Below are 14,347 nucleotides of genomic sequence, written 5' to 3'. Positions count from 1 at the left end.
TATCCAAAACCCACTCCTCCCACGGGAATCACTATTTTAAAAGTTATTTGGGGTTAAAGTTGGATCTATAAATGTAGCTCAAGCCAAGCTGATGAGCCAGAGAAAGTCATTTGAGCATTTCACAGCAGGACTGGGATTCTGGTGAAAGCCAGATTGTTTGCAGACAGGTAAACAGAGTAAGGGGGTGGCTCCAGGTGACATGCTGTGGTCATTGTACGTAAGCAGCACCCATGAACTTGGAAAGGGCTCCAGGATGGGGGTTGAGGGGCTGTGGGAGGGAGTTTGGGTGCAGGAGGAGACTCAGGGCTAGGGCAGGGGGTTGAGGTGTGGGGGCCTCAGGGGCGAAGGGTTCTGGCAGCACTTACTGCAGCTCCCAGGAAGTGGCCGCCAGGTCCTTGCAGCCCCTGGGCAGAGGCGCGGCCAGTGAGGCTCTGCACACTGCCCTCGCACCTGCAGACGCCGCCCCCACAGCTCCCATTGGTCACGGTTCCCAGCCAATGGAAGCTGCAGAGCCAGCATTCAGGTGGGGACAGTGTGCGAAGCCTCCATGGCCACCCCTGTACCTAAGGGCTGCAGGGAGCTGGTGGCCACTTCTGGGAGCCACGTAGAACCAGGGCAGGTAGGGAGCCTGCCTGGGAGGGAGGGGGAGGAGTTGAGCAGCGGGGCCTGCGGACCCCCTGGCGTTCTCTTGCGGACCCTCGGGGATCCACGGACCCCAATTCAAGAAATGCTGATATAGAACCTTTTCCCTTCACTATATTATTATTGGCTTAGACCAATAAATCTGACTGACGTTGGTTTATTTGGCCTCTGGAATATATTTCATAATGAACCAGTGTGGTCAAGCAATTGACTACACAACTTATAAACACCGTTCCTCACTGACAAAGTAGCACTCCATCCTTTCAGACTATAAAGTGCACCATGGGCATGCAGCATATTGGTACAGGAGGAGAAACTGTCCGACCATATCATCAGTAAGGCAAACGTCTCATTTAGAGGGCAGGCTTATTGAACACCAGCTGGCTACACCTCACCTGTACTCGACCACTTTACCTGCTCTGCCAAAACCACCCCATAGTTGCCAGATGTTACTACCCCCTGACCTTTGTCCTAAGGATCCCTTCTGGAACAGCCCCTTTGCACTAACTTCTGCCCTGTAGTCATGATAGATTATTGTGCTCCTCTGCTTGCACGACCAATGTAACAGCACGGAAACGAGGGGTCTGTGTTGTGATTCCTTTGGGCGCAGCTGCACTTCTCATATTGCCATGTGAGCTGTGGCATCCTGCTGCAAATAATCTTGTATCAGTCAGTACAGTTGTCCCCTACACAGTGAAGGGCAGTTGGGAATGCATGCAGACAAATGAGAATACAATCCTGTGGGGCACAACACATCATATGAAATGGCACATTTACTCAGTCATTTCTTATGCCTGATTATAGGACAGTCCAGGCTGAAATATACAGTACATCCTCAGTTCCAAGGAGCCAAAATGTAAGTTGCAAGGCTGAGCTGCGTGCACTTCCTTATTTCCAGAGGTTTAAGTATAAGTGCACTTCCCATTCTGCATGGGCATGAGGCATTGCCAGTCAAACTTATTTTAGGCAGTGAATATAAAATCTAGCCTCTACATAATATTTTTCATTCAGAGACATCCCAAAGCACTTTAGAAGCTCACAAGAATATGTTGGGAGGAATTGCTGACACCTAATCATTTCAAGATCTCTTTCAAGAAACTCAAGACAATCTATGATATTCCTGGGCAGTGCAAAGCTTTCCCCATGCACTTCCACCCCAGTAGCATAGTAGTGTAAGCTCAAAAGTTTGTCTCTTTCACCAACAGAAGTATTGATAACTTAAATAGCTTATTAATGGTGAGCAATCTTAACTAAGTCCTATGAAACCAAATAAAATATTTAACTCAGTTTAAAAAAGTCATTCAGGGAGTTGTCTTGAGACAAGTAATTAATATCAAGCATCTTAAATCCAAATTAAATCCCACAATTTCTGCCTGTTTACTAAATTAGTTTATGTCTCCTCTCCAGAAATATATTATGTAAACAATTTGGTATTTAACAACAGATGCTGTTAATACCTTAAATTACAATAGCATTTCAATATGCCATTAAAATCACGACAAGAAAATGTACACCTGATTCCTGGGGGTGCTTTGCTAACTTAATCTAGTCTTGGATGCTGAAGGAACAGTGCTGAACTGGATGTTGCTGCTGCTTCTTGATGCTCTTCTGTGCTCCTTTTTGCTCTTTGGCTAATTGCTGTTACTTGTTTGCTTGCAGAGAGATGAACATGAGGAGTTGTGAGGAGTCCTGTAAAGTTGAGGAATGGGAGCAGCCTGTGCTGCTGGTTTGCTTAATTCAGCAAGTTTTATATTCCTTTCCTTTCATAGCTTTACTGGAGGAGGAAGGCATGCCTATCTCAGAGCTTGGCTGACTTAAAAAATTAGCAGCTGTCATTCTTTCATTGGCTCAGCACTTTTCTGAGATTGTCAGCAGTTTCAGCTCATGCATAGGTGATCTGCTACAAGAGATGCAGCAGGGTTGTAATTTTTCCTCAGCTTGATAGTTACACTGCCTTTGTTGTGAGAGATTATCAGAACATCTTTGAAGTTTGAGTTTTCTTTTATTTGGTCCATTTTCTGATATATCCCTTTAGTTCCTTGCTAGCTTATTGGAGTTGAAATTCTGCTTCAACCGGGTGCAAATACCTGTATGTCGTATATTTGTTTTCAGTTTTCAAAAGTATTTTTTAAACTTTATTACTCCTTAAAGAAAGTTTTTAAACTTGAATAGTCATTAAAGAAGTTATTGTCCCTTCTTAACAATCTTTGGATAGGTGACTTGTCTCTCTGAGTTTGGTAAGGAAGTAGTTTAAGCCAGATAATCAATTAAATTCCCTAATTAATATAAATATTTTATATTCAAATGGCTTTTATATGAGTAACCAGTTGTAGCATCAAATGACCTTACTATATTGCACATAAACCATGCCCCTGTTCACATACAATGATATAAGGAAGTTATGACATTAGAAGGTTTGCAGTTAGAGACAAAGCACTTGCAAATATACATCTCAAAAGAAGCTGATGAACTCTTAAGCATTTAAGTGACAGGCATAGGTTTTTCACCTTCAAGTGGAACATGAATTTAGAAGTTACAAAGATCTGCTACAAAACATTCCCCAGCCGTAAATGTTTGAAGAATTAAGTCTTTAGAGAGTTTATAAAAGGGGTTAATTTTAATAGGATTTTTTCAAGCATATTTTCTGTGTGTTTGAAACCAACATTTTTTTCTTGCAAAGAGAGTGGGGTTGTAAAAGGCCTACTTTTATGGCTCTCGATAACACAATACATCGCTAAACATTCCTACAAAGTCCTTTGCTTGAGATAAAACTCATCTGTATAGTAGACTTGCATCTCATACCAGATGTGCTTTGGTCCTTTGTCCAAAATGACCCTTAGATTTAAAATCTGCCATTTGCAGTACATTTACAACTTGCAATTAAAAACTTCACTAAAACATGCTATAGAAAACATAAAACTTAACAACCAAGGTTTCATACATCTTTCAAAACATAACAAAATAAAATATAGAAAGTTAAGGCACGATAGAACTTATAAAAGCTGCATTTCAGAGTAAACACAGAGATATTATGGCGGTGGGGTGGTTATCTTCCTTTGACACTTTGATAGTTTGTCACTAGTTGACAGAAGGCAGATTTCTTTAACTTGAACATTTCATACAATTAAATAAGCAACTGATAACATAAGACTGTGTTGTTATTTTTCTAAGCATCCTGTATAAATATTGAGTATATTTAAAATTCATAAAGGTGCAAGCAAGTTTGTAATGACCTAATATTATAAGAATAAATTATAATTGTTTTACTGATAACTATTTTTGACTTAATATTGAGGTCTGTCTCCTACATATCACTGCCTGAAATAGTGTTAAGACCACTACTGGTAAAAGGTCGTTGGCCTGTGGGCCCCAAGCCCCTCCTCTCTAGGCCAAAAACATGTATTGATTTTTTTAAATAAAATAAATATAAAGATTTACTTCATGGGCTGGTGACCCTGAAATGCAGCTGCTTCTGAACAGGCAAATGTGGGCAGATGGAATAAAGCCATGCTACCAGGTAGATAAAAGTATTAACTTGTGGCCTTATTTTGATGTGGAACATGAAAAGGGAAGGAACTTTTTTTTCTTTTCCCAGACAAAAATGTAATATCTTCTTTCATTGCCTTGGCAGGGCCTTCTATCTCTGCCGGACCAAGGCAGCCACCTAGCCTCTTTGGGCAAGGACAATGAACCAACAGGAGAAATGACAAAGGGTTAGGGATGACCTGCTGCAGGACATGCAGAGGGACTCTGGCCACAGGTTGACCCAACAGCTGAAATTCCAGCAGCAAATGATGAAGCAGAAGAGGAAAAGGGAGGTAACGATCCGGGAGAGAGAAGAGAGGCTGGTGGCAGAGTACTTTGAGCATGACAGGGTGAGAATGGAGCAGGAGCTGACAACAGCACAGGGAACTCGTTGACCAAGACTGGGAGCAGCAGAGGGAAATGTTTGAGCAACTGTTCACTGTGATGGTCAGCAAGCAACAGACCCTAATACCTGCATCAACACCATCCCCAGAGGACCCTCCTCCACACTCCACATCCTGCAGCCAATGTAGCCACTGGACAATTGTTGGGGGCAGGGTAGGCAAAGATTCAGTTGATGAACTCCTGGAATGGAAGTGTGTATGATTAGATGTACCCTGTTCACTCTGTCCCGGTCCAGCCACAGTAGAGAACAGCTACACTGGTGGTGGCAATTCCATTTCCAGTGGCATTGCACAGATTGGCATCACTGTTGGTTTTCATTGCACGTTGCACTTTTAACTTTTATTAACAATTGCACTCTCTAGTATTGGCAGTTGGAACACCTGTATTTGTTTTTAATAAAGTACTTGGTTGTACAATTCATTGGGGTCTTAGTACTTGGAAAACAAAGAGTAGGCAGGAAGTTTAAACCAAATTCTCATAATAATAGCAAATAGATCAATTCAGATGTACACTACAACACTACAGCATCACATTGCTCCGTGCATTTCCGGGCAGAAAGCAAGGATATGTGGGTGTGCAAAGCATCCTTTACTTCCCTGTATCTCTTGGACCCAGCCCCAGTGACCAGCTCTCCGGTACATATCACACCAGGTGGACAACTATCTTCACCTTCAGTGTTCACCCCACCTTTGGACTATTCTGAGCAGGAGTCAGAGGACTCCTGGATCTCTGTCCAGGGATCTCCTACCTTCCATAGAAGAGACTTCTTCCCTGTTACCTACCCTCAAAGGGAAATTCCAAGGGAGAAACTATCATGAGCCCTGCCTCACTGGTATGACCAGCAGTGGATGCTCCATCATCTATCTTATGGACCCCCTCAACGCCCTTCTTAAGACCCATGGACTCTCTATTACCATCAGTTCTGAACCACCGAAAGGCAGGCCTAGGTATCAAAAGAAGAGACTACCTACTGTGACTGCTACCACCACACAGCTGTCCTCTTCATCCAACCATCAATTTGGATGGTTTGGTTGAGGGCTTGGAACATCCCCACCTCATGAATGTTCAGTTGCACTCACCTCCCTCCCTTTGGAGATGATTCTCCCATTTTCAACCTGCCTGGGAACAGATTACATCTAACAGATGGGTGTTGGAGGCCATAAAATCAGGTTACTCAATCTATTTCACCTCCATCCCCCACCCCACCCTCTTTACCGACCCTGTTTATCTCATGAACAGTTACTGAGACAAGAAGTCATCTCTCTTCTATGCACAGGAGCCATAGAAAGAGTTGCATTCCAGCAGAGAGGGAAAGGATTCTACTCCAAGTATTTTCTGGTACCCTAAAAAAACAGAGGATGGAGAGACCAATATTAGATCTCACACTGATAAACACCTTTGTAGAATCACAGAAATTGAGGATGGTGACTCACAGATATTATCAGGGCCGCCCAGAGGATTCCGGGGGCCCGGGGTCTTCCACGGCGGGGGGCCCTTCCGTTCCAGGACCCACCGCCGAAGTGCCCCGAAGACCTGCGGCGGGGCCCCCCGCCGCCGAATTACCGCCGAAGTGGGACCCGCCGCCGAAGTGCAGCCTGGTCTTCGGGGCACTTCGGCAGCGGGTCCCGGAACGGAAGGGCCCCCCGCCGCCGAAGACCGGGCTGCGCTTCGGCGGCGGGTCCCGCTTCCCCCCCCGCCCCGGCCCCAGCCTCTTACCCCCGGCTCCCTCCTCACCCGGAGTCTCAGCGCCTCGCTCGACAGCTGCAGCGTGTGTCCGGCGGGGCCTGAGCTCCGTCCCGCTCAGAGCCGCGTGGTGAGGGGGCGGGGCTGGGAGCTCCACGCCGAGCGGAGGGAGCTGAACTCAGCCCGGAGCTCGCAGCCCCGCCCCTCACCACGCGGTTCGGAGCGGGGCGGGGCTCAGGGGCTCCGCCGGAGACACGGCGCTTGATGCGCTGAGGCTCCAGGAGAGGGGCGGAGGCGGGAGCCTCCGCTGTTCTCTTGGGGGCCCCTGCGGAGCCCGGGGCCCGGGGCAAATTGCCCCCTTTGCCCCCCCCTCCGGGCGGCCCTGGATATTATTCCATAGTTAGATTCCAGGAATTGTTCATGTCCCTCAACCTACAGGACATATATTTTCATGTCACAATTCTCCCCTCTCACAAAAGATTCTGGAGAATTGCTGATATAGTTCCTATTTTTAAGAAAGGGAAAAAATGTGATCTGGGAAACTACAGGCCTTTTAGTTTGACCTCAATTGTATCCAAGGTCTTGGAACAAATTTTGAAAGAGAAAATAGTAAAGGACATAGAGGTGAACGGTAATTGTGATAAAATGCAACATGGGTTTACAAAAGCTAGATCATGCCAGACCAACCTGATCTCTTTCTTTGAGAAGATAAAAGATTTTTTTAAACAAAGGGAATGCAGTAGATTTAGTCTACCTACATTTCATTAAGGCATTTGATATAGTCCCACATGGGAAAAAGATTAATGCAAACTGGAACAGGTGCAGAGAAGGGCTACTAGGATGATCTGAAGAATGGGACACCTACTTTATGAGAGGACACTCAAAGAGCTTGACTAGTTTAGCCTGACTAAAAGAAGGCTGAGGGGAGATATGATTGCTCTCTATAGATATATCAGAGGGATAAATACCAGGGAAGGAGAGGAGTTATTTAAGTTAAGCACCAATGTGGACACAAGAACAAATAGATATAAACTGGCCATCAACAAGTTTAGGCTTGAATTTAGACCAAGGTTTCTAACCATCAGAGAAGTGAAGTTCTGGAACAGCCTTCCAAGGGGAGCAGTGGGGACAAAAAACCCAACTGGCTTCAAGACTGAGCTTGATAAGTTTATAGAGGGGATGGTATGATGAGACTGCCTACAATAGTATGTAGCCAAGCTGCGACTGCTAGCAGCAAATATCTCCAATGGCTGGTGAGATGGGGAGGGCTCTGAGTTACTACCGAGAATTCTTTCCCAGGTGTCTGCCTGGGCAGGGCTGCCTGGGGGGGGGCAAGTGGGGCAATTTGCCCCAGACCCCACAGGGGGCCCCGCAAGCCCTGGCCCGATGGCGGTCCAGGTCTTCGGCAGCATTTCGGCGGCGGGGGGCCCTTCAGTCGCTCCGGATCTTCAGCAGCATTTCGGCAGCCGGGGTGGGGGGGGGAGCTTCAGTGCTGCCGAAGACACGGAGCGACTGAAGGGCCCCCCGCCACCGAAATGCTGCCAAAGACCCGGAGCGCCGCCGGGTGAATACAAGCGCCGCAGCTCCGCCGCTTTGCCCCAGGCCTCCTGAATCCTCTGGGCGGCCCTGTGACTGGGTGGTTTTGCCCACATGCTTAGGGTCTAACTGATCACCATATTTGAGGTCAGGAAGGATTTTCCCCCCAGGTCAGATGGGCATAGACCTTGGGATTTTTCGCATTCCTCTGCAGTAACATGGGTTACTTGCTGGTTTAAACTAGTGTCAATGGTGGATTCTCTGTAACTTGAAGTCTTTAAATCAAGATTTGAGGAGACTTCAGTAACTCAGCCAGAGGTTAGGGGGTCTATTACAGGAGGGGTGGATGAGGTTCTGTGGCCTGCAATGTGTGGGGAGGTCAGATTAGATGATCACGATGATCCCCTTCTGACCTTAAAGTCTCTGAGTCTAAATGGATAAATTAAACCAATGGTTCTCAAACTTCTGTACTGGTGACCCTTTTCACATAGCAAGTCTCTGAATGCAACTCCCCCTTGTAAATTAAAAACACTTTTTTATATATCTAACACCATTATAAATGCTGAAAGGAAAGTGGGCTTTGGGGTGGAGGTTGAAAGCTTATAACCTCCCATGTAATAACCTGTTGATCCCCTCAGGGGTCCTGATCCTCAGTTTGAGAACCCCTAAATCAGGGGTCTCAAACTCAAATGACCCCGAGGGCCGCATGAGGACTAGTGCATTGGCCCGAGGGCCGCATCACTGACACGCCCCCTTGCTGCCCCGGCCCTGCCCTGTCTCTTCTCCACCTCCTCCCCTAAGCGCGCGCAGTTTTAATAAATATATACACTCAGTAATGCACCTCACTCAAAGGACAAAACACGCACTTAGATTTACTGCCTAAGGCTCTGGGAGGGAGTTTGGGTGGGGGAGGGGGTCTGGATGCAGGCTCTGTGCTCGATGCAGGCTCCAGGCTGCGGCAGGGGGTGGGGGTGCAGGCTTTGGGACGGAGTTTGGGGATAGGAGGGAGTGCAGGGGTGAGGGCTGTGGGGCTGAGGGTGAGGGGTACATGATGCAGGAGGGGGCTCAGGGCTAGGGAAGAGGGTTGGGCTGTGGGGTGAGGGCTGTGGATGAGGGGTTCATGATGCGAGGGGGCTCAGGGCTAGGGAAGAGGGTTGGGCTGTGGGGTGAGGGCTGTGGATGAGGGGTTCATGATGTGGGGGCGCTCAGGGCTGGGGCAGAGGATTAGGGTGCGGGGGGATGAGGGGTTCATGATGTGGGGGCGCTCAGGGCTGGGGCAGAGGATTAGGGTGTGGGGGGATGAGGGCTCTGGCTGGGGCTGAGGATTAGGGTGCAGGGGGATGAGGGGTTCATGATGTGGGGGTGCTCAGGGCTGGGGCTGAGGATTAGGGTGCGGGGGGAATGAGGGCTCTGGCTGGGGCTGAGGGTTTGGGGTTGGAGAGGCTCAGGGTAAGGGCAGCCTGCCTTGCCAGTACTGGCGGGGGGCAGGCACTAGGACCCTGCGGCAGCAGACAGCAAATCTGCTGGGAGCCCTCCGGGCAGCAGGCAGGGGAGAGGCGCGCTGCGTTCTGTCAGGCAGGGACGCAACACAACGCGGCGGAGGGGGGGGAACACGCGGAGGGGGGGTGGCAGGCGGGGGCTGGGACCTGCTCCAGGCAGGGTCGCGGCGGCGGGGGGAGACCTGCGGTGGCCGGGGCCGATCCAGGCAGGACCGGGGGGGGGGGCGGGAAGAGACCCAGCTCCAACTATTGCTGGAGCAGGGCGCCCAGCCCTGAATATTGCTGGGGCCCGGGCCCCACACAAATATATAACCTGCCGCCCATGCCCCCCGGCCCGGCCCGGCCCCGGCGGGTCCCGCTTCCCTCCCCCACCCCCCGGCCCGGCGGGTCTCGCTTCCCTTCCCCCCCCCCCACGGCCCGGGTCCGGCAGGTCTCGCTTCCCTTCCCCCCCCCCAGCCCGGCCCCGGCGGGTCCCGCTTTCCCCCCCCCCTTACCTGAGCGCGTCTCCGGCGAGGCCTGAGCTCCGTCCCGCTCAGAGCCGCGTGGTGAGGGGGCGGGGCTGGGAGCTCCACGCCGAGCGCAGTGCTCAGCCCAGAGCTCCCAGCCCCGCCCCCTCCCCACGCGGCTCGGATCGGGGCGGGGCTCAGGCGCTCGGACGGAGACGGGCGGAGGCGGGAGCCTCCGCTTTTCTCTTGGGGGCCCCTGCAGAGCTCCCCTGGGGAGCTCCGCGGGCCGCAGGGAAGAGCTCCACGGGCCGCATGTTTGAGACCCCTGCCCTAAATTAAATAGTAATAAGTCACCAGGATCAGATGGTATTCACCCAAGGGTTCTGAAGGAACTCAAATATGAAAGTGCAGAACTACTAACTGTAGTATGTAACCTCTCTCTTAAATCAGCCTGCATACCCAATGACTGGAGAGTAGCTAATGAAATGCCTATTTTTTAAGAAGGCTACAGAGGCAATCCTGGTCATTACAAGCCAGTAAGCCTAACTTCAGTATGGGCAAATTGGTTGAAACTGTAGTCAAGAATAGAATTAACAGACACATAGTAGAACATGTTATGTTGGGGAAAGAGTCAACGCAGCTTTGTAAAGTGAAATCATGCCTCATCAATCTATTAGAATTCTTTGGGGGGTGTCAACAAACATGTGGACAAGTGTGATCCAGTTGATACTGTGTTGCTGGACTTTCAGAAAGCCATTGACAAGGTCCCTCACCAAAGGGTCTTAATCAAAATAAGAAGTCATGGGATAAGAGAGAAGGTCCTCTCATAGATTTGTAACTCGTTAAAAGATAGGAAACAAAGGATAGAAATAAATGGCCAATTCTCAGTGTAGAAAGGTAAATAATGGGGTCCTCTAAGAATCTGTACTGGGATGGTGCTGTTCACTCCCTTTTCCAGATCACTTATGAATATGTTGAACAATAAGGTGGCAAAATTTGCAGACAATACAAAAATTACTCAAGATACTTAAGTCCAAAGCTGACCATGAAGTGGATCTCACAAAACTGGTTGACTGGACAACAAAATGACAAAACAACAAATTCAACGTTCATAAGTGCAAAGTACTGCACATTGGAAAACATAACTCCAACCATGTATACACAATGATGGCCAAAAGTATAAATGGGTTAAAAAAAGAATTAGGTAAGTTAATGGAGGATAGGACCATCAATGGCTATTAGCCAAAATGGTGAGGGATGCACTCTCATGCTTTGCTGTCCCTAAACCTCTGACTGCCAGAAGTTGGGACTGGACGACTGGAGATGCATCACTTACTAATTAACCTGTTCTGTTAATTCCCTCTGAAGCATCTGGCACCGGTCACTGTCAGAAGACAGGATACTGGGCTAGATGGATCATTGGTCTGACCCAATATGCCTGTTCTTATGTTAGTCTTCTATTTGGACAGAACCAAACCATTTTAAAAGCCTCTGAGACTGTACAGTTTGCTGAGAGATTCCTTTCTCAACAGAGACCCAGAAAGGAAAGACAAGTTTTCCCACAATACTGTGTGAAGCAATTCATAGAGAGGCTTGGCTTAGTGCAGCCATCGGCTATGGTCCCAGAAATTCTAGTGTATAATTCAGGCTATTGTGGGACCAATGTGGATGTGGCTTGACAGGTATGCATCATGACTTAAGTGTGGCTTCAAGTTATGGATGCTTGTAGGTAGTCTTGGCTAACCCAGATACCCATACCTGGGTGTCTGAACCCAGGTAAACAATGCAGTGAAGATATAACCTTAGAATCAGGCCCACTTTTCTCAGATGTTGATATTCAGGATCAATTTTATATTAACCTTTCCAGAGAGCTAACGTCCTAGAAAACTTATGTTCTGTTTTCAATGGTCTACTAATAAATTCCAATATATTACAAGATTCTTGAAAAATTCCCAAGAGGAAAAATAATTCTCTCTCCATTCATTTTCCCAGTATCAAATATGATCAAATTTCCTGTTAACAGGGAATTATCTATTATTGGGGGTTTTCTAGCATGGTACCAAAGTTCTCAGCCCAAAACTATTCAAAATTTTTAATAATGAACATGGTTTAAACAAGAAACATACAGTTTTCACAGGATAAGGGAAAACTGTACAAAAATCCAATATGAAACACGCTTGGTTTTAGCAAGATTTGGACCATATTTAAAAAACTTTCAAGTACACATAAAATGGTATTGAAAATGCCTTTTAGTTTTTTGCATGTATATTTATTGAAAACTCTGCGTTTCACAGTATGACTCTAGTAGGGCCAGTAATTACAAGAATACCTTATGATAGATCAGATTGTGTTCCACAAAAACAGCCCACACAACTGATGTTAGTCACACTGCTACTACTAGAAGGTACTCAGAGTCTACGTTGATGAGGGAGGTACCAGAACTTGAATTGAAAAAAATAGTTTAACCTGATTTTCATTCTACACAGAATCACAGACATTAGATCATCTATTTTGTCAATCCCCTTTCCAGTGCAGGATGTTTCCCTACAATCTACCTTCCAGCAGGGAGAAATCATATTATTTAAGAATTGGACTCTATCTCCATTCATATTTTTCCACTTGCTCCTAGCTTGAAAATCTTAGCATTTTTAAGTTGCAAAGATTGAACCTTCCTTATTTTCCCCGGTTTTCTGCATAATCATCTGAGACAGCAAGCAGAGAAACTTCAGAGGATGGAACGAAAGAATCTTTTATTAGCTATTGTAGGTTACAATTCTGGCTGGTTATACCTCAAGGAATACCACTCTACCAATTACAGCTATGAACCACTAATTATTCTTCCTCTGAGTAATAGGAGGCATTTTACAGATCCTTGTTTCATTTTTATGCATATATGCATTTGCTTAAACTCTTCCCCTGTAATTTTGCAAAAAAACAAAAAAAAACAAACAAAAAAACCCCATCATCTTGTTTAAACAGGAATATCAAACACACTGTCAGACTGCTACATATAAATACCTGCAGTACTCACAGAATCACAGAAATGTAGGGCTGCGGAAGTCGTCAAGTCCAGCCCCCTGCACTGTGGCAGAACCAAATAAACCCAGACCATCCCTGACAGGTGTTTGTCCAACTTCTTTTTAAACACTTCCAATGATGGGGACTCCAATGACCTCCCTTGGAAGCCAATTCCAGAGCTTAACTACATTTAAAGTTAAAAAGTTTTTCCTCCTACCTAACCACAATCTCCCTTGCTGCAGATTAAGCCCATTACTTCTTGTACTATCTTCAGTGGACCTGGAGGACAATTGATCACCCTCCTCTTTATAAAAGCCCTTTATAAAAACACATTGGAAGATTTACCAGGTTGCCCCTCAGTCTTCTTTTCCCAAGACTAAACATGCCCAGTTTTTTTAACCTTTCCTCAGAAATCAGGTTTTCTAAACCTTTACTCATTTTTGTTGCTCTTCTCTGAACTCTTTCCAATTTGTCCACATCCTTATCTAATTCATGTATACCTCATAGGGAAAAAGGGGGAGTTGAACTAGGGTATGGTGTAAAAGAAATGACAAACAGCTAAGATTAGGCCTTGCGATGAGAGGGAGGGTTAGCTCTGTTAGGGGGTTTTGTGTTAGAGAGATGGTAGGGGGAGGTTAGAAGAAAAGCCAGAGGCTGAAATTAGGTTAAGGAAAACAGTGGAGCTGAGATTAGATTGTGGTTTAGGAGGAAGATAGTGTTGGGTTAGGGTCCAGGCAATGGATTGAGGTCTAAGTCAGGGATGAAGGTGTCGGTATGGGGGGTGGGGTTAGTGGGAAAGGTATAGGATTGGATGGCTGGAGTTGAGAAGGTGATGGGCTGGAGTTGGGGAGATGCAGGACTGCCGAGGGGATGGTGGTTGGTGGCAATGAGGGACAGCAGTTGGGAGGGAATTAGGAGAAGATGCAAGACTGGGCAGAGGTAGGGGTTGGGAGCGAACAGGAGTTAGGAGAGTGGCCTGAGGCAAGATGCAGGGCTGATGAGAGGTAGGAATTGGAATGAAAGCGAAGAATTGGAGTTAGGAGAGTGGTTTGAAGGGAGATGCAGGGCTATTGTGGGGTAGGTGTAGGTAAGGGATTTGAAGTTGGGGAGATGCAGGGTGGGTGTGGGGGGATGTAGGGGTTGGGACTTGGAGGATACTGCAAGGCTGGTGTGGGTAAAGGGGAGGTGTGGGGTTTTGAGTTGGGGGGAGCTGCCCAGATGGTGTGGAATAGGGGTAGGTGAGGGAGTTGGGGGAACTGCAGGGCTGGTGTGGGAGGACTTGGGGATGCTGTGTAGTAGGGGAAGGTGTGGGGCAGGGTGAGATGAGAGGTGGGGGTGGTTTGGGGGGAGCTGGGGCAGGTGAAAGGGGTGGTGTGGTGTGGGGGTAGGGGAGATGAAGGGGTGGAGGGGTTGGTTTGAAGGGAGTTGGGGGTGGTGTGGGGAAGTGGAGGTGAGGGGATGAGGTGGTTTGGGGCTGCAGGAGGTGTAGGTGGGGGTGGTATAGGGCAGGGGACTTGAGGGGATGGGGTGGTATGTGGGTGGTGTGGAGCAGAGGGAGATGAGGTGGTTGGGGGAGCTGCAGGGCTGGTGTAG

The 14,347-nt window shown here is 47.6% G+C and overlaps 1 protein-coding gene across 2 annotated transcripts in view; it reads right to left on the bottom strand.

Moving 5' to 3' along the window:
• The window catches only part of PACC1 (proton activated chloride channel 1), an 80,863-nt gene that overhangs the window by 33,506 nt on the left and 33,010 nt on the right, over positions 1-14,347 (bottom strand). The window lies entirely within an intron of this gene.

Source organism: Mauremys mutica, chromosome 3 (genome assembly GCF_020497125.1).
Source record: "Mauremys mutica isolate MM-2020 ecotype Southern chromosome 3, ASM2049712v1, whole genome shotgun sequence".
Lineage (NCBI taxonomy): Eukaryota > Metazoa > Chordata > Testudines > Geoemydidae > Mauremys > Mauremys mutica.
This window is presented reverse-complemented; position numbering and strand designations above follow the sequence as displayed.